This window comes from Cynocephalus volans, chromosome 7 (assembly GCF_027409185.1).
Source record: "Cynocephalus volans isolate mCynVol1 chromosome 7, mCynVol1.pri, whole genome shotgun sequence".
NCBI classification, from domain to species: domain Eukaryota; kingdom Metazoa; phylum Chordata; class Mammalia; order Dermoptera; family Cynocephalidae; genus Cynocephalus; species Cynocephalus volans.
Window position 1 is genome coordinate 91,778,743 of NC_084466.1, and position 21,431 is coordinate 91,800,173.

Sequence of the window (21,431 nt, forward strand, 5' to 3'; positions counted from 1 at the left end):
GAGGCGGCTGCAGCAGGGGGGCAGGCACTGGGTGAGGGGGTAAAGTAGGCGGGCAGGGCGGACCCAGAGGAGGGGCAGTGGCAGGGTTCAGGACAGGTTGAGGGACCTTGTGCTGGGCCAGATGGTCCCAGGAAGAGTCATGTAGGACCACGTGCCTTCTCCGAGCCCCATATTCTCTCCTGCAGGATAGGGTGGCAGCCCCTCACCAGCATTGAAAGGACCCAGGCGTCTGCATGGGTGGAAGAGTCTGGAAAGCTGGAAAGTGTGTGGAGCTCTTCCATGACCACGTGCAGGAGCAGGAGCTGGGGGTGGAGTGGTCGGGTATAGGACAGGAAGACCAGTGACGGACTCAGGAGAGAGCAGCGTGAGTCTGGGAGGCCTCAGCAGGTGCAGCCCAGCACTTGGAGTAGGACAGCGACGGCCCCTCTGATTCCTCTCTGTATTGTGTCCTCCTCCCACACCCTTCTCCTGACAGTGCAGAGCCTCAGAGGGAACGGAGTGTGGAATCTGGAGGGAATCCTGGTCTTTCCGGCTTGACTCTGGCATTTCCAAGCTGTGTAGCCCTGAGCCAGTCCTTAACTTCTCTGAGCCTCAGTTTCCTCATCTGTGAGGGGAAGGGAAGGATGATGATAGTATGACACATTTGAGGTCTTGCCGTGTGCCAGGCCCAGCTCCGCACGCTTTGCAACTGGGCGGGGCGGGCACTATTATCACCATTCCTGTTTCACACACATAGAAACGGACGTGCTGAGAAATGAAGGGAGTCGCCCAAGGTCACACAGTGAGTGACGAAGAAAGGACCAACCAACCACAAGTGGCAGCGGAGAGGACTGGGTGACTGATGGAAAGGAGACACTCTGGAGACTGGCACATGTTCATCATCTTACAATGCCATTAGGATGCTCTGGCCCTTACGTTTCCCAAAGATTTCGGCCATATGACCTTGCTCTCCTCCGTGAGGATGTGGGTTCTGTTTCTCTGCCATCTTGAATCTGGGTGGGCCCATGATGGCTTTGCCAGTAGAATACAGAGGAAGTGACTCTGTGCCAGTCCAAGGCACAGCCGTTATCTAGCCCGGTGGCCTCCACTTTCTGCATCCTAGGAACCAACTACTAGGTCAAAAGTGCCACTATCCTGAGCCCACCCTGCTGGGAGAGGCCCTGGAGGGTGAGAGGCTACAGAGAGAGAGGGGCCAAGGACCCTGAAGGGCCAGACATGGGAGCCAAGAAGCCAGCCTACCGATGACTGCAGCCCTAGCCAACCACACGAGAGACCCCACCTGAGCCCAGGCAACCCGAGACCAGGCTGTGAAAATAGTAAGTTGTTCTGGACACTAAGTTTTGGGGTGGTTGTTACACATCAGTGGAGAACCAGACGGATGTCTCCCTCCCTCCACTTTCAGCTTTAAGACAGAAGATCACCACAAGAGAGGAGGAAGAGGACAGAAGAGGAATGGGGTCAAGATTACAGGGAGCTAAGGGACAGAGCTGCCCCTGCTCTTTGCCTCTGGCCCACAAAACAGGAGCCCTGGGTGCCAGGCCCCAACTTGCTCTGGGGCCCCTGTGGACTGCCCTCTTGTCTCTCGTTAAGTGAAGAGCTGGAGTCAACGACCCCTGAGGTCAGTTCCAACCCTTGCATTCTGGGTCTCCTTTGTGGGTGTCATTCCAGCCCTGGTTCTGTCCAGCACTGCCAGGACATTCTGGGGCTGGGCAGACCCAAGACCCTTGGGACATCTCCATGTCCAGGCCTCCATGCCCCTGGAGAGTACAACTCTGCCAGCCTGGTGGTCTGGCAAGCCCAGCCCAACCAGCCAGTGAAGCCAGACTGCAGGAGGCTGCACCGGCAACCCTCACACCGACACATGGTGGCTCTGAGCCTACTGGGCTCTAACCCTGTGCCTGCACCAGGCCAGGCCCTTCACACAGAGGAGAGGCAGATATTGTTATTATCTCATTTTTCAGATAAAGAATCTGAGGCTCAGAGACATTAAGCAGCTAAGTCAAAATCACACGGCTGTAAGCGTGAAGCCAGAATTTAAACCCGGAGGCCTGATTCCGTAGTTTTCCCTCTTAGCCTCTATGCTACACTGCTGCCAGTGAGCACATGTGCAGACACAAATACATCAGCCTGTGCTCCCCACACAGCCTGACTCCTGCGCCTACACGCTCGCACACTCGCAGCTGCACGCGTGCATAGGCACAGACCCGTGAGCCTGACATCAGTGGTGCACACGAATAGATACACCTCACACTGGTACACGCTGGTCCATACCAGAAACCCACATTCACATGGTTTCACACAAACATTCCCATGGCATGCATCTAGATCACTGTGACACGTAGACACAAACACCCATGGCCTTGACATGCACATGCGCACACACACACCCCCATACTGTAGCACCCAGGTTCACGTGCAGCCATCCACATACATATACATCCTCATCACACACACACACACACACACACACACACACACACACACACTGCACCTTGTTTAATGATGCCCAGGAAATGAGAGTCATTATTTTTATTTAAAAAAAAAAAAAAAAAAACAGCTCTTAAATGCCAGTAGATTCCAGTGAGTTTGTCAGCATTCAAAGGTTTCACAAGCAAAAGTCGCCCAACAGTGCCACCTGCCGAAGGCTGGCTACTCTTGATCCTATCTCTTTCTCCCCCTCCTGCCCTCAGCAAAGTGAGATCCTTCCTCAGTTTCCCCCAAAGTGCTCAGGACTTGAGGGCTGGGTGGGGGAAGGTGGATGGGAGTGGGTGCAGATGGGCAGAAGAAAAGAGGTGCTGAGGGCGGGGGAAACATGGAGAAGGGCAGGGGAGGCCGACTTCCAGACCCAGGCAAGGAGAGGAAGATGGGGGAGAAGGTGCGGGGACGGTCCCACAGGGCGACAGAAGGCGGTCCAGGGAGCAGAGGGAGGACAGTGGATGGATCCTAGAGACTGTGATGAAGAGGAGGGAGAGTCAAGAGATGGGGAGAGGAACTGATGGCGGTCCGGCCCTGACCCCACCCCTGAGGAAAGAGAGACACTTGAACAGCGAACGCCTCCCAGCTGCGCCCCAGTCCTCCCTCACCATTCTCAGTGATCCTGGGAAGCCCGGCCCACAGCGCTCCTAGCACAGCTCATCTGTGGGGACGCCAGGGGCAATGCTGCTGTCACCCACTCAGGAACCACCCTCTGGGGCTCAGGTGGGTCAGAACCAGAAAATCATCAGGCCCAGAGAAGACCACAGACCCACAACTCATGGGACATGTGTTCTAAAAGATCGCATGGATCCCTTCATGTGGGGACCAGCGAGCACAGAAGGGTGGGTGCGCTGGGGTGAAGCAGAGGGTCCAGGCACAGGGGAGGAGAACCCCAGACCTCCCAGGCCAGCCTCCCGTGCCAACCCGCTGGCAACGACAGGAACCAACCCCTGGAGACCCTGAGGCCTGGGCTGCCTAGAGGGTGGCAACCTTGGGGGCTTGCTTTCTTGGGGCCTAAACTGTGGTCCTTCCCTCTTCCAAGGGGACACTCTCCGACAGAAGGGCTCTGGCAGAGAAAGTCTTGGATCTTAGATAATTTTCTTTATTATGCAGCCCCATGATGTGTCCCATAGCTCAGCCTAGACACAAGGAGACACCTCCCTCACCTTTGTGGAAATGCACAGGACACCCCCCCTCTTCCTCCCTCCCCTCCTCCCCCTCCCCTCCCTTCCCCCTTCCCCCCCACCCCTGCTGCAGAAAGCCCACTGACTACACAAGGCAGAGCAGGTGCTGGCTTGTGTCTATTTTGCATATGGTTTGCATATTCCTTCTGACTTCTCAAAATACCAGGAAACTATCCTCCAGCCCCCATCCTATAACTTCTTGGCATGTACAGTCCCTCCTGTCTTACACGGGGCATTTCAGTGCTGTGGACTTCCATTTGCTTAGCTAGAAAAGGGCTTCAATTGTAAATCAGACAGAATCTAAACTCCTTAAAAGAGGCATCCTGGCTCCAACCTGCCTGCTCTCCTCCAGGCCAGACCACACACCCACTCGCTGAAAATACCCTGATCTTTTCTGTGCCGGCAAGAGTTGGCTAATGCTGTTCCTTCTGCCTGTAAGGCCCTTTTTTCTCCATCTCTACCTGAAAAACTCCTAATGTACCTTCATGACCCAGTTCAAATGGAACTTCTGCAAAGCTTCTCCACTCCAGCACCTCCAGTCTGATTATTGCCTCTCAGTGGGTACCAGCACTTAGGCTCATTAATGGCCAACAATGGAAGGGGAGAATTATCACACCACAAAATTGTATTATCCAGCACATGACTTTTCCATTAGACTGTGAATTCATTGAGGGCAGGGGCCATTATGGGGGTAAGGGGTGCATCCATCACTGCACAGCCCACAGCTCCTAGCTCTGGGAAGATTGTTTGATGAATGAATGGATGGATGGATGGATGGATGGATGGATGGATGGATGGTGATTGATTGGTTGACTGATTGATTTCCTCTAAGGGTCTTTCTACTCAAATGTTCTGTGATTTTTCCCTCCTTAATGGCTAGCTCACTCAGATTGTGTTAAATAGTGGTCATATTTCACTCAATGTTTTACAACTTGAAGTATCATGGAACAGAGGGTCCTTGAGCACCCAGCTCCATATGGACCCCCGTCTGCTTTTGAGCTTCACACACAAAACCCCCAGTCAGGGTTTATAACTCCAGGTGGGGCCTTGGGTCCATAGGTGAGTGAGGCAAAGGGACCAGAACTGCTGTTTAAGAAGCAAATAACCAAGCGGGAAAATTTACAGTCAGATAATTGGCAGCTCTGGTGCACAGTCAAATGTAGTAAATTAAGTGTTTTCCTGTAAATCAAGTTTATGATTTGCACTGGAGATGTAATTGTTAAAACTGTTCATTTTACCCACAAATAGCAGTTGAAAGAAACCAATTTAAGAGTGACAGATTGGTTTTGATTCTAAATGTAGTGCTAAAACAGTTAATTTTAATAACATCCATTGGACAGGAGTCTGCTTGTTACTTAATATCACAGTCAACAATTTGAAAACTGCACGTTCAGCCACTGCGGCTTCCGCTAAAAATTAGTCCCATTCTCCCCTGAATGGAGGCGTTTCTCAGCAGTGAGCAGAACATCCACTCAGAAGGGCTTTCCTCGTTCACGAGACTGTGGACCTCCCACGCTGGGGAAGGCAGGCCACGAGCAAGTCAGCTGTCGGCTAAAACAGAGGGAACAGGTCCTGGAACGTTGGGTCCCAAAGGGGCCCTTCCCAATGTAGAAACGCCCTCGATGGCCAAGGGGATCACAGGCCACAGTCTTTGCCTTCACACACCTCCACTGACAGGCCACTGGCTCACTCGCTTGCCTGACCCTTTCCCCTGGGGCATCTATCTAGCTCTGCACTCTAAAACTGAAGATGTCAACTCCGTCAGCCATGGCCCAGCCCTGCAGTAACTGCAAGACAGTCTGCATGTCTCTGTCTCTCCTAAATGGCACCTTTTCTTCTTTAGGTTAACATGCCCATGCCTGTCACCCCCCACTTGAGGGAAAGAGTGGCCGTGTGGTGTACGGGAAAGACTGGGACACCAATGGCTGTGCATTGGGTAATTCTGAAATGAGCAGGACAGGTCTTATCTTCCAGACTTGTCACCTCCTCCTTAGCACACACTCCAGTCTGTCAACATTTAACCTGAGTTTGGGGTGACCAAGACTGGATCCTCTGGTTTGGTCGTACACCAACTTGGGTCCTGTCGTGGTGGGCTCCAGCTCCCAGGACCGGGAAGTCATTGGATTAAGGGAGCTCATGAACTCTTTCAGCAGCTCACTCTGACCCTCGATGGGCTCCCAGCTCTGCTCTGAAAAAGTCACAGCTTCCTAAACTTTAGCCTGCATCAGAATCACCTGGACAGCTTATAACACAGATTGCTGGGCCCCACCCCCAGGGATTCTGATTCAGCAGGTCTGGGCAGAGCCAGGGAATCTGCTTTTCTAACAAGCTCTCAGGTGGTACTGATGCTCCTAGCCCACAAACCTGACTGTGGATTACCACTGATGTAGGAGATCTGTATTACCACCACCCCACCAGGACAGACACGGATGCAGAAAGGCAGGACGGAGGGCAAACAGCCCCTGAACATCCACAATGTGTCAGCAACACAGCCTCCTGGGCCTTACTCTCAGGCCCACTCTGGGAGACCTATCCTTTCCCAAGATGTTCCTGGGGACTCCAGACGCCCAGCAAGGGAGATGCACAAATCAGCCCATTTGCCCAGTATTCATTCAAGAAGTATTAAAAAGGAAATCTTTTGAAAAGAAAGAAAGAGAGAGAGAGAGAGAGAGAGGGAGGCAGGGAGGGAGAGAGGGAAGAAGGAAGGAAGGAAGGAAGGAAGGAAGGAAGGAAGGAAGGAAGGAAGGAAGGAAGGAAGGAAGGAAGGAAGGAAGGAAGGAAGGAAGGAAGGAAGGAAGGAAGGAAGGAAGGAAGGAAGGAAGGAAGGGAAAAAAAAAAAAGCCTGTTCGCTTTCATGACCACCACTTGGAGGAATGGTTCTTCTGGAGCCTTGGTGATCGCTTGTAGAGTCTATTATAAAGGGAAACCTAAATCACCTTTATGGCTCATAGTGTACGGCAAATGTAGGTATTAAAATTGTTCCTTTTAAATGATAAACACCCTCTGAAGTGGCGCAATAGAGCCACATCAGAGACTGTTTTCACCCAAAACAAACTGAGTCAGGAAAGGCAGTAAACAGGGAATTGGACCTCAGTCCTCATAACTAACTGCCTTTTACCACAACAAGTGGGGAGGGGGCAGCGGAGAGGAACCAGCACATGGGACCCGTTTGTTTGCAGCGACTCCCACCACCTTGCTTGGCTCAGTTGTCTCCAAGACCTAAGGGAAATCACGTCTCCCCAAAGGGACACGGCTCTTTGTGGGGTAGGTATTTTTGTTTTCTCTCCTGATTTCAGACAGCAGGGCCTCCATGTTACTGTGCAAATCACAAGTGTTGTGGTTTTGCTTTTGAGAGAGAAGTAATGAAAAAAATAGTTAATCGCCCATTCATAATCTCTTAAACATTATTTTTAAGCTGATAGTAGCAAAACAAAACGCAATCTTTCTAACGTCTTCAAGCAATTACTTGTCATTTTCCTGGTTTTCATAATGAAAGGAAATTAGGTTGGGGGTGGATTGGAGGGACAAACTCCTGACTTTGAATTTTGGAAAGATGAAGGACAGACAAAGTAAATCCTGCCTGGGTTTTCCCAACAAAAATGAAGGCAAGTGATGGAATTGAGGGGTTGGGTTCCTCCTGGCCCCACTCACCCACACCCAAATACAATGTAATGTGGAGTCTAATATTTTACCTGAGCTTAGTTGAGCAAACCTGCCTCTGCCACCACCAGAAGGAATTTGGGGGACATATCCACCTCTCTTCCCACACGAACAAGTCTCAGTAAATGAGTCACAACTAGAATCCAACATTAGCTCCTCTGAGCATCCATAGTAAGGAGTTAATTCATCTTGGATAGATAGATGGATGGGTGGGTGGATGGGTAGACAGATGAATGGATGGATGGATGGATGGGTGGGTGGGTGTATGGGTAGATGGATAGATGGAGGCATGGATGGGAGGATGCATGGACAGGTGGACAGGTGGATGCATGGACAGATGGACGGCTGGATGCATGGACAGGTGGACAGGTGGATGCATGGACAGGTGGATGGCTGGATGGGTGGATGGGTGGATGCATGGATGGGTGAATGGGTGGGTACATGGATGGGTGAATGGATGGGTACATGGATGGGTGGATGAATGAAAGTAACTATTGTTGCTTGAGACTTCTTCCATGCTGAGATAAGACTTCTCAAACTCTCACTGTGGAAGGACCAGTTTTTAAATTTCTAATCAATTTATTTTTAGTCTGTTATAGACACTTTTGTGACAGTAATGTCAACTTGCTATACAAATTTCTAATTCATACTCTCAATTTCTGTCGTGAACTGTCTGAGAAAGGCACTGGTCCAGGCCACACTTGGAGCAGAACTGTGCCCATGCACGTCACCCAGTTCATCCACCACTCCTGCAGCCACTCTCTGAGACGGGTGCTTTTATACCCATTTTCCAGATGGGGAACCTAAGGCCCAGAGAGGGCTAGCGAGCTGCCCAGGGTCCAAAGCTGATGGCTCTGGAGCTATGCCTTAAACCTAGATCTCTTGGGCTCCAAACTGTATTTTCCTGATGCTGGCTTCCAGAGGCAGTCTTAAAAGGTGAGGAGCAGAGGGATGCCTTCCCGGTTAGAACCTAGGGAAGGCTCCTCTAAGCGAGGAGGGGAGGGAAATGCCCGTGGCAGGAGGCCACGAAAACAGAGAGGGAGCTGGAGTTGGACAGGGAAAGGGGATGGGGAAGCCTGGCCCAAGGCCGGCCTGGTGGCGGCTCTCCCCGGGAAGCTCTTGGTCCAGCGCACAGTGAGGAGAAAAGTCGGCCACCCCAGTCTTTCCCTGTGCCTTGATCCTCACCCTAAAGCCTGGGTTCCCATTTTGAAACCCACGGAGCAGTGGTTGGCATTTTAAAAAAATGTAAATCTGCCAAAAGACACTCCCATCAGGGTATTTCTTTGTTAAAAGAGTTTAAGAGAGTAGAGGGGTCAGAGCGACCCGCGTGTCCTGCTGCGCTGCTTCTGTGAAGCTTTGAGCTCCAAGGACTGAGGGCACAGGGCTGCGCGTTCAGACGTTCAGAGAGGCCCGGGAGGAAAGGAAGGATCAGAGGGGGCCACGCCAGCTGCCCCTGCCCGGCCCGGCCCAGCCAGGCTCTGGCGGGTGCCGAGGGAGGGAGCTGGGCTCACTTGGAGATGCCAGGCCTCCAGCAAGGCCCACACACAAAATCAGGCATGGAAAAGACAGTGAAAACCTCACTGTGTCTCCTGGAGACCCACCCAGCTCTGTCATTCAAAGATTCTTCAGGGAGGAGCCTCAGAGACCCTGAAAGCAGCGCTTTCCATTGCCCCCAGCCCCACCCCCCAGACAACTGTCCCCATCTGAAGGTCCAGAAATTTCGCCAGTTGTCTAAACTTAAGAGCAGTTCAGCTAATATGGAGCGAGGGCCCCTGACCCAGCTCTGTGCCAGGGGTGGGTGAGACGTGGGTACCTTGACAGAGGAAAGCCCAGGGATATGGGTACCCAGAGGAGGGACCCTAACCCAGCTGAGGAGGGGGGTCAGGGAAGGCTTCCTGGAGGAAGAAGCCCTCCGCAGGCAGAGGAGGCGGTTTCCAGGCAAACCCACACAGCCCGTCCACCACTACCACAACAGTAGCTTTGAAACAAAGTCTCATTTGTCTTCTTCTGGTGAAGAGGAAGAAATGAATTTTCATAGTTTCTTGGAGCTGGAGTCCAAGTCCTTCCCTTCCCAGGTAAGGAAACTGAGGCTCAGAGAGGTGAGGTGCTGTACGCCAGGTCTCACACAGCAACAAGGGAGGGCAGGAGCTCCTCCGGCTCCCTGGCCAGCTCCTTCCTGCCACCCGCTGCTGTGACTTGAGCTGTGCTTCCCCAGCTGGTACTGTCCTGCAAAAAGAAGAGAAAGGCCTCTGGAGGGCACAGAGGCTCGGCCGCTCCCGCCACCGCCTGTTCCCGTTCCCTGGAGAGATGGGAGGAGCCAGTCACACTTGCCAGTGAGAAGCACGAGGCAGAGCACAAGCGGTGGTCACAATGCTAAGGTCCTGTGTGGTAAACACCAGCTCTGCTGCTCCAACACCCCTGCCACTCACCTGCCCCCTCCCCAGAACCACTCTGGGGTGCAGAAGGGCCCTGCCTCCCCCAGGCTCTCCTTGCCTTCTGGATGCATGCACACCTCCACCCCAGAACCTGGCTGCCCGCAGCTGACCCTTAACCAGCCCAATCTCACCACCTTCAGACAGTGACTCGCACGACCCTGCCCCCTGCCATGCAGGTGCTGTTAGCGTCCCCATTGCACAGAGGGGGACTGAAGGCTCAGAGAGGTGAGATCACTTGCCCCAGGCCACAGAGCGGGTGAGTGGCAGAGCTGGGAATTGAGCCCAGGCAATCTCCCCCATTAGCCTGGGCTCTCTGGTCACCCTGCCAGGCTGGCAGGTAAAGGTCCTGGCCCAAGTACCTGGTGCCATCGGGGGAACCAAGGCAGGGAAAGATATCACAGCTGTGCCAGGGGCAGAGAGAGAGGAGCCGAGGCCCCTGGAGTCGTAGGGGAGGGAGCAGATGAACCCAGTGGACGGAGGGCCTGTACCAAAGGGTACATGGTCCTAGAGGGGCACCCAGAGGAAGAAGCATTCAATCCAGAGGGATTCTGAGAAACAGGGCAGGCCACCGTGAGTGAGCAGGTATGTCCGCCATGCACAGCGATGGCGGGAGGGTTTTCCAGGCAGAATGGACAGTAAAGGATCAGAGATGGACTTTCCAGCTACACAAAATGCTTTATCTTTGGTGCTCTTGGTGCCAGGATGGGGGCAATGACACTGGAAAGGTAATGAAAGTAATGCCCACACCTCTGGATCAGTTGCACACCAGGCACTGTGCCAGGCGCAGGCACAGTCCTCACTGCAGACCAGCAGGGAGGTTGGATTCTCACCCCATCTCACAGGGGAGGAGCCCAAGGCTCACAGAGGTGAGTGGTTCACCCTCAGGTGGTCACACCCTGGCCAGTGGGGAGGAGGATCTGGATCCAGGCAGTCGGGCTCCAAATCCTGCCATCTTTACCACCACATTGCCCCACTCCCACACCAAAAGCAGCAGTGGAGGACATAGGCTGGAGGAGCAGAAACTGAGGCACAGAGGGGAGGAAGGGACTGGCACAAGGGCACAAGGCCGACATGTGGCAGTGTCAGGACTCAGCCCCTGGTCAGGGCCTCCTACTTTGGGAAAAAAGATAGGGGTCCCTAGAGGCCCTATCATGGCCCATGTGCCTGTGTGAGGGGACAGCAATAGTGTGGAAAGGGGCTGACTACAGGTGTCATTCATGAGGACCATGATGAGTGAGGTAACACATTCAGGCTTGAAAAGATGACTCCATTGCTGCAAAACATTCCTGAGAGGGAGAAAAGTGGTGGCCCAGAGCCCCACGTCGGGCAGGGCAGCTGTGTACCGTTCGTTCCGCTGGCATTTTCTGAGGCCCAGCAGCTGTGCAGCCTTGTCTAAGCCCTTGCCCTCTCTGGGCTTCATGAAACAGCTGGGCCGGATCATCTCATTAATGCAAACATACCTGCATTCACTCATTCATTCATTCATTCATTCATCAAGGGCAATACAGACCATGAGACCCAGGCCCTGCTCTCGAGATGCTCCATGTTCCCTTCCAGCCCCAAAATTCTAGGTTTCTGGGGCAGTGAATACAGCCAAGCCTGGGGGTCCAGAAACCTGGCTCCCAGTTCTGATTGTCCCTGACTTTCCACATGACCTTATACATTCATGCATTCAACAAACATTTACTGCATGCCTATTTTGTGCCAGACACTGTCCTGGGCCCTTGGGCAAGCATCAGTCCACAGAACAGTCATGGCTCCTGCCTTGCTAGAGCTTATGGCTGAGCAGTGAGACAGACTATAAGGAAATAAACAAGTAACCTCCCCTGAACCTCAGTTTCCCCAACCTTATACTGAGACAATAACAACGCCTACCAATGAGGTATGTACTGTGTAGCAGAACAAGGTGACACCAGAAGCCAAGAGACCCTCTGTGCCTCTGACTTGATGTGTGACCTTGAGAAAGTCCCTTTGCTTCTCTGGGCCTCAGTTTTCTTATCCAGGAAGTGTGAATGTTGCACTTTCAAATCCAGCTAAAAAAGATGTTACCTATTCTCCATCACCTGAGAGCACTCATGGGTTTGAGGATATGAGGTCTGGACGCCGTCCACAAGCTCTTTCAAGGATCTCCAACCCTCCAGCCTCATCTCAGCCACTCCTCTGTGACCCCCAAATCCTCACCACTCCCTGCAATCTTTCCTGCCTCAGGACATTGGCACATGCCAGTTCTTCCAGCCAAAATGCCCATTCCCCGGCCCTTTGCTGTGCCTGGATGATCCTTTAAGGTTCGGCTCCATTGTGACCCCTTCAGTTAACTTTCCCAGCCCCCCTTTACCCCAGAAAGAGCTTCCTCCCCTGTAGTTGGTTGGTTGGTTTTTACTTATTTTGAAATAAAAGTAAAAAATGCCTTGAATAAAAATTTTGAGTTGTTCATAAAGATATAAAATAAAAAGTCTTCCCTTTGACACAAACTTCCTTCACTACCAAAACTAGCCTGTTAACATTGTGTGTGTTCTTTTAGAAAATAAAAATAATTTATATATGCGTATGCAGTAATAATAATAGCTAATGAGGACTTACTCTGGGCCCAGCCCTGTTCACACTTAATATATATTAACACATTGAATCTTCAGAACAACTCTATGATGAGATACTATTATTAGTATATTTATAATCTAGTTAACTAAACCCAGAGAGGTTAAGTGACTTGCCTAAGTCACACAGCTGGTAAATAGCAGAGCCGGGCTTCACACAAGGCGGGTGTGCCAGAGGCCATGCTTTCAACCGTCCTTTTCTACACACAAAATGTGTTCATATACACATTTCTTTGCTCCTTGCTGCATTTTGCTGAAAATGCATCTCTGAATCTGTTCATATCAGCACAAAAACATCTACTCTGTGCTCTTCTACAGCCACTTGGGCACAGAAGCACCGCATCTTATATACTCAGCGCCCCCATGGACATTTCGGTGGTTTCTAGTTGCTGTTATAATCAATTCTGTAATTGCGTCTGTATCTTGATGCACATTTGTAACACATCTGTGGAGTGTGGCCTCGGAACACCTGGGCCAAAGGGTGTGGGCTTTTCAAATGCTGATGAATGTAGCCAAATGGTGCTCTTGATGGTTGGGCAAGCCTGCACCCTCACCAAGGCTACTGTGCACCCACTTCTAGGACACCCAAGTTAGGTGTTGGCCCATCAGTTCCCTTCCCAGATCTCAGCTCTCTCTGGCAGGGGCTAGGACTTGTCTCCTCTGGAACACCTGCAAGGAGCTGTGGAAATATTTGAAGGAAGACGAGGCCCTTTTAGGGAGAACCATCTAGCATCAGTCTCTTTGGCACCCATCATGTACCTGTTTTTGGTGTATGGGAAGCAGACATTAGACCAAGGTTCTTGAGCTCAAGTGCCTGTCGGAGTCAGGCAGGTGGCAAAAAGGAGTGATGTGGGCTAGACAAAGGTGACGCTGGGGACGATAGGCACAGCTAGCGCCACCTGGCACTTGCCAGGCAAGAATGCAGGGCCCATGAGCCAGACCTGGGTGTTTTGCCAGAAAGCCAGAAACCTGGATTTTTAGGTGAATTTAACCTAACACTTAGCAGAACCTGGCACTTGAGGACTCCATATTTATAAAATGAATAAAGGAAAGAAAAAATAACTCCAAAGCTCGAGTTTTTCCTCTGCAGCTCAGTCTAGAAGAGGGTCCTAACTCCGCCAGCAGGAGAGTCGCCCTGGACAGTGGGCAGGGAAAGGCATGGGCCCCCTGCCCTCTAGTGCCCTCAGCTGTAGCAGCTCCCCACGGAGAGCTTTCCAGAAGCCACTCCCCTTCCCCTCACACCCCCACCATCGAATAGCTAGGAGATCCCTGGGGGCTGCGAGGGAGAAGACACCTCCCTGTCTGGCAAGGTCACTGTGGGATTTAAAATCAGCTTTGCTCAGCAAATCCCACACCCTGACCGCCACTTTGCCCAGGTCCCCTCCCTTTCTGAGCTCCTTCACCACCCACCAGCAACTATACAAGGACATAAATAAGTGAATTCAAAGAATCAGCCTCTAACTGTGGAGGGAAGTTCTTCCTGTCTCCCTGCCCTACCTTCAGTAAGCTTCAAGAAAGCAAGGATCATACCTTACTCCAATGACGCATTAATAATCCAAAATTAATTAACATTAAGTCCATGTGATTAATTTCCACAGTTCCATATTATGGATGATTAAGACTGCTGCGTGGTAGATGGTGGTGCTCCAACCTGGGTGGATGATAGGTTTGCTGACCTTTCCTCGAGTGTCATCACCCCAGGAAGCCTGGGGCAGAACGAGGTGGGCTTTCCAGGTGTGCCTTGCAAAGGTGCAACAAGAAGCCCCTGGGGCTGAGGGCACAGGAGTAGACAGAAGCAGGATGAGCTGAGATCAAGAAAGGGCACTTACAGTTTGGACTCACTCCCAGAGAGAAGCGCCTAGGCTGGGAGCAGGAGCAGGTGCAGCCTGCAGAGCCTGAAGCCCAGCCTCCGTGGAACTCCATGTTCACAGGCAATGCCTGCTGGTTTTCAGGGCCTCAGTTTCCCCACTTGTAAAGGGCGTATTTAGACTGACCGTGTAATTTATCATACAAACCAGGAAACTTTTCTATGTTTAGATTAAACGATATGAAATTGTTCTTTTGTCAATCAAAAACATTTGAATATTGGCAACACCGCTTGATCCAACCTAGAATAATTATTGCAGGACATTGGGCGTAAATTGGGACTGTCCTGTGCACACCGAGACGAGCGGCCACCCCATGCCTCACGACCACACCAGCTGCTTCTCCTCACTGGCTTGCAACGCAAAGCCCCTCCAGCCCCCAGCCCCTCTGCCATTAGGCTGAGGTATAAAGATTAAGTTAATGGCGGGCGGAGAAAATCAGCTTTGTTGGCAAATTGTCTCTGATATTTATTTTGAACATTAAAACGAATCATTCTGACTAAAGAGGGCTATAGTGTACAGCCCATTAAAATGCATGCATTATGTATAACTCTCCCAGCTTCACCTCCAAGTATTATCAGCCTAAAAAGCAAACATGGTTTTTAAAGCCCCTTGTTTACGACATCCCATGACAGCTGATTAATGGCCACAGTTTCAAGATCTGAAAGCTTAGTAACCCAAGCTAGAAAATTCAATCTTATTCTAATATAGATGGGACCAAGGGGGAAGCACAGCAAAATAGAACGGGGGCAGAACTCTTTGGAAGGGACCTGCGCAGAGGGCGCAGCCATCAGAGCAGCACAGGTTGCAAGTCGCATCTCTCCTTGCTCGTGGGGCATTGTATTCATTTCCTAGGGCTGACCAACGAATTACCGCAAATGTGGTGGCTTAAAACAACAGAAATGTGTCCTCTCGCAGCTCTGGAGGCTAGAAGTCTGACATCTCAGTGTCAGGAAGGCCACACTGCTTCTGAAGGCTCTACGGGCAAACCCCTCCTTGCCTCTCCCAGTTTCTGGGTGGTGCGGGCACTCCTCGGCGGCTGCTGCAGAACCTCGCTCTCTGCTTCTGCCTTCCCCTCACCTTCCTTTTGTCTCTGGGTCTTTTCTGTCTCTGATGAGGACACTTGTCATTGGATTTAGGACCCAGCCTAATCCAGAATGCTCTCACCTTCCTTAATTGCTTCTGCAAAGACCCTTATGGCAAACAGGGTCACATTCTGAGCTTACAGGTAGCCATATCTTGTGGAGGGACTTCAACTCACTGCAGGTCTCCTTCCCTGTCCCAGAGCATCCCCTCCTTTCCTTAAGAAGGTCTTGGGACCAGCCAGCCTGCAGATTCAACCAGATCCTGGGAAATGCCCCATCTGTCCACCTCGGTGCACCCTCACTGCCACCCCCAGCTCTGGATCTAGCGGCCTCCTCACTGGTCTCCCTGTGCCACCCCTAACCCCTCGAGTGCATTCCCTCTATCTGGCCCATCTGCTCCTGTTCCTCCTCTTGGCCTTTCAAGTCACTACCTTAGCATCCTATACTTCTCCTTCATAGCACCCATCACATTTGCAGTGCTTCATTAGTGGATCTTCCTGTCTTTCAACACAGAAATGTTAGAATGTCGTGGCTGGCCTGCCCGAAACCCTCCTGTAGCATTTACAGAAACTCCAACCGCCTCACCTTCACCTGGCACAGCCCTGCGTGAAGGGTCATGCCTTCCAACCCCGGCCTCCTCTCTTTCCATCCTTTCCGTCGATCACTTACTGGGCTCCAGCCACAGTAGTCTCCTCCTGTCCCTCCAAAATGCAAGCCCGTGCCTGCCTCAGGGCCTTTGCACATGCACCTTGTGCTACCTGAAATGCTCTTCCTCCAGGTCTTCCCCCTTGTGACCTATTTGTACCAAACAGGACTCAGTTCAAATGGGACACACACACACACACACACACACACACACACACACACACACACACTCTCTCTCTCTCTGCTTAGGAGGCCCCTACATTCATTCACTCATTCATTTATTTTGCAAAAAAAAGGCTTTTTTGAGCACTTGTGATCCAGGCTCTATTCTGGCCCTGGAGGTCCTATGGTGAGCAAGCCAGTGTGGTCTCTACCCTCACAGAGCTGACATACTGGTGGAGATGCCCCCTTTCTGTGGGTGCTTATCCTAAACCATCTCCATCAGAGCAGCAAAGTGCACCCCCTTTCTGAGTCTTGGTTTCCTTATCTGCCCAATGGCAGCAAGATCTGACCCACTGGCCTGGAAGCCCAGGGCCAACCGAGGGCCTGGGAAATGATTTCTGGAAGGCAGAGGCCTGTAGTGTCCCTGGTCTGTCCCCTCCCCTGATCCCCCTGCTGCTCCCTGACCATGCCCACCTCCTCCTCTGCCCATGCCCTGCAGTACCACTAGCCTGCACTATGAGCTCAGCTTCAGGTCTGTGTGTGACCATGGAAGGTCAGTGAACCTCAGAAAGGCTAAGTTTCCTTATCTGTAAGATGAAGGTGATGATTGTCTGCAGACCAGTGTGGGAAGGATAAAGTGGGTTATGCTTCGTAAAGTCCGGGGCACTCTCCAGGCACCGGGCAATGTCTTGTCCCTCTGGAATGTCCTCACTCCTCCCACTGACTGCCTAACCCCTGTCCGTCCCTCAAGGCCCAGGCCAAGTGCCCCTCGTCCAGAAGTTCCCTGCCCCGCTTCCTAGAGCCCCTCTTAAGCCCCACCCTCTGTCCAAACTGCCCAAACCTTTGGCCGCTCTCAGTTTTCCTCTGGGACACATTTGAGTCAGTGACCAGACCAGTCCTCAGGATCCCCCATGGGCTCAGTGCTGCTGGGCACACAGTAGAGGCTCAGCAAGGATTGTGATTGACACTAGTTTGCTAAGTACCTACTCCCACCAGGCCCTGTGCCAGGTTCTGGGGACACAGCATGATGTGATCCTCAAATCAGAGGCGCCCACAGTCTGGGAAGGACACAGACACACCGGCAAACCCTTCCCATGCAGACGCATAAGCAGAAGCATGGCATATGGGAGAAATCAGGAGGCCTTCCTGGAGGAGCTGGGCTTTCAATGATCCACCCTTCTTGGTCAAGTGAAAACATTCATTGAACAAGTATGTTCCTGGAAAGGTTCATAGGGATTAGCATCCCCACTGGCATCTACTGTCAGTCCACTAGTCTAAATCCTGATTTATGATGACTTCTTAATTGGCAGTGGCTGGCTTCTGGTTGTCTGGTCTCTGGTTCTTGATCATATAATTAAAGATTTATAAACCAATACACAATGAGAATGGAATTAGAGACTTTACTTCAGGGACCCCTTGATGTGGGTGGAAGGGTTGCTGACCTCAAACACCCCTTTCTTACTAGGTTTGTTTTGAAAGACCAGAATGTATTGCTTATAAATTTTCCAAAACATTCAAAAGGCAGAACGTTGGTCTTGAAAGCTTTTTTATCCAATATCAAAACACTTGACCCACATAGTAGATGTCATTTTCCTGGTTTGTTAGAGAGGGTGCTGAGGCCCAGGGAGAAGTGACAGGTCCCAGGTCCGTCCATGGATCGGTGCTGGCCAGGACTAGAATCCAGGCCTCTGCAGCCCGGTCCAGGACTCCACCTGCAACCTCTGTGCCTCGCGCTGGGGCCCTGGGAGGTGCTACCCCTGATGTTCATGTGCGTCCTAAATACCTCTCTTCTCCCTCACCTGGAAGAGGGTATTCTCCCTTCCCGGCCAGCAGGAGAGGGTGCCCCTTCTGCCATCTGAAGGCCAGGGAGGAAAGCGAGGTGGCTCCAAGGGATAAAAGGCCGGCTCCCAGTGAGAACTGATGAAGGGTTGGTGCCCCATGGCAATCCATGGAGGCAGTCATTTAACTTAATAACTGCAGATTGGGGATTGCAGCCAGTGACACTGTCATCCCCAGCCCCCCGCAGGGAAACCGCTGGGCTGAGTTCTTAACAGGGTCACCCCTCCCAGGGTGCCTTTTGTGGTAAGAACAGGAGTTGCCTGCTTTTGATGTCTGTTCTTATCTAGTCACTCAAGCCACAGTCCTACCAGTCATCTCATAGCTTCTGTCCCCGATTCAGGGGGCATTCACACCAACCCCTGCTGGTCCTTGCAGGCCCCAGGGTCTGTGTCATCAGGACACATCACAGGACTGGCCAAATTCAGTGCACCTCCGGACGTGCGGCCTCACATGCAATCTGCTCACAGGCAGGAGAATGCAGCAGCCGGGTGGTGGCATCAGGGTCCTCAGCATGAAATTCCCCCTCCCAGGCTTGCACTTGAGGCCCTGCTGTTCTCCAACCTCAGCCCGGCTCCCAGAAATCCTAGCTGTGCTGTTCCCCTTGTCTAGAATGCTGATCCCCTCCCTCCCTTTTCTATATTCAAGCCCTCTGTCAAAATCCCAACCCAAGAGTCCTCCTCCACCAGGAAGCCTTCCACGGTTGCTCCAGGCCACCATGTCATCTGTCCCGTGAACGGCTGTAAGGCTTCCTATTTCTCCCACTCACTTCAGATGTGTGATATATGCGTCGTCTTCTCACTTCGTTAGTTATTTTCCCATGCAGATTTACCATATGCTTTCCCGGACTGTGTGCTGCCAGGGAGCTGCAACTTCTGTTTTACTCAACTCTGAGTCCCCAGAGGATTGCTTCCTGATGATCGCGAAATGGTACTCAATACATATTTGTCATTTGCCTCTCACTGGGCAGTCAGGCCTTGCCAGTTTAGACTCAGGGAGAGAGATTGCCTGAATTAGTGCCATAACTGAATTCTGGGATGTCTAAAAAGAAATGCACGTTATTTCCTTTGTGCACATGTGGTAACACAGGAACATAGCCTCACATCGTGCCTCTGTCTAGACTTCCCCGCTTGCTCCTCCACCTGGAGAACTCCTGATCCATCCTCACTGCCCAGTTTGAACGTTGCCCTCCCTGGGAAGCCTTCCTGAATCCTCCAGGCAGATTCATCACACCCTTTTCACTTTTGGGCAAACCTGGGTTTGAATTCTGTTACACGTCGAATTGTATTCCCAAGGAGATGTTGAGTCCTAGCCCCAGTACCTGCAAATGTGACCTGGTTTAGAAATAGGGTCTTTGCAGATGATCAAGTTAAGAAAAGGTCATTAGAGTGGCCCTAATCCAATATGACTGGTGTCCTTATAAAAAGGGAAAATTTGGACCCAGAGACAGACACACACAGAGGGAAGATGAAGTAAAGACACAGGGGGAGGCCATCTACAAGCCAGGGAGCGTCTGAGGCCACCAGATGTTAGGGGAGAAGGATGACGCCGATTCTCTCTTACAGCCCTCAGCAGGAAACAACCCTGCTGACACTGATTTTGAACTTCAAGACTCCAGCACCATGAGACAATGTTTCTGTTTTGTAAGACACAGGTTTGTAGCACTTTGTTACAGCAGCCTTAGCAAACTCATACACATTCTGTATCTGCCTCTTAGGCAAACTACTTAAATCTCTCAGTCTCAATCTCCTCCTGGTTAAAATGAAAACAACAAATCTATTTCAATCTCATTTCTCTTTTCCCATCACCATGCAACTAACCTACATTCCCAGCACCCCTTGCAGTTAGGTGTGGCCAGGTGGTTAGTGGCTTCCAGACAAAGAACTGTGGGTGGAAGTGATGTGCCCAACCCAGCCCATAAACTCTACACACAGTTCTCCACACTCTCTCTCGCACTTCCCCACCTGCCAAAAGAGAACAGCATGGCAGTGGCAGAGCTACAAGACGGCAAGAACCTGGACCCCTGATTGACTGCAAAGAACAGTCAACACAGCATGGAACTATTTCATGAAATGCTGAGGTTGTCTGCAAAACCAGTTAATATATGCTGACTAATATAGATACTAGTCACATAGTATTCTCATGACGATTAGAAATTTTATGGTAGGGCCGGCCCGTGGCTCACTCGGGAGAGTGCGGTGCTGATAACACCAAGGCCCCGGGTTCGGATCCCATATAGGGATGGCCAGTTCGCTCACTGGCTGAGCGTGGCGCTGACAACACCAAGTCAAGGGTTAAGATCCCCTTACCGGTCATCTTTAAAAAAAAAAAAAAAAAAATTTTATGGTAGACAGTTAACAGTAAATTTTTAATACCATTTATACTCTTTCTAACTGCCCAGAGCCTGGCATAAAATAGGAAACAAAAAAAATTCTCACTGAATTGTTGTCAATTAAAGAGCACTAGCATCAGGAATCCTTGGTTCTAGCTCTGTCCAACCATAGGCAAAACGTACAATCCCGCTGGGCCTCAGTTTCCTTGCTTGTAAACAAAAGATTTAAACAAGATCACAAACTGCATACATGCTACAGCTCACCAATCAATGAACGTTTGCTTTCCCTCTGAGAAAAGACTGCCTCAGAATCCTTCTTAACACAGAGCCTTAAACAGCCCCTCCCCGTTGATCTGAGTTGGCTCTCCAGACAGTACACATTAGCCATCTCTGACCACCTGCGATGCCATGGTGGAACTGATTTGCCTTAATATCTATTCTGAGTTTAAGAACCTCAGTCTTCAAAGGCAGGCTTACAGGAAGAATCACATTTAGCCTTTTCCATAAATCTTTATAATTTTGAATTCTGGAGCCCCTCTCCTGCAGTCCTGGCTGGAATTATAACCCTAGTCGTTCATGGCCGAGGGTGTTTCCTTCCAGGCAAAAATTATACAAAAGTCTTACACAAGGTGGAGACTTGGAGAAGACCTCGAGGCCTTGGGCCCCTTGGCATGCTGCGGATACAATCACTGTCTCCAGTCCTGGTAACTTTAGGTGTCCCCACACTCTGCCTTTGTCCCACACTGAGACTGGAAACCTTCAGGGAGGCTGAACACCACCTGCCATCCCCCTACGTTGCTGCAGAGGGAGGCAGGGCCCCGCTACTTACAGAGGAGGCAGCCACTCTCCGCCCTGGCCTAGAGACATCCCCTGGGAGCCGGGGAAGCTCCCCGCCTCCTTATTTGTCTCCCTGGGGCCTCTTCCATCCTCCTCCTTCCTTCTCCCACCTTCCAGCACCATTGCCTCAAGGGTGGCTTTAGAAAGGAAAGCCAGGAAAGGAATTGTCTTGCAGACAACCTCCCATTTCCTCCTGGCCACAAGCTACCCCTGAGGTAGGAAAGCTGGGAGCCGTTGCATGATTAGAGAAGAGTGAAAACATTCTGCACACACATACCTGGGCCTCAGAGCCCTGTGCAGCCTCACCTGAGAGATTTCGTT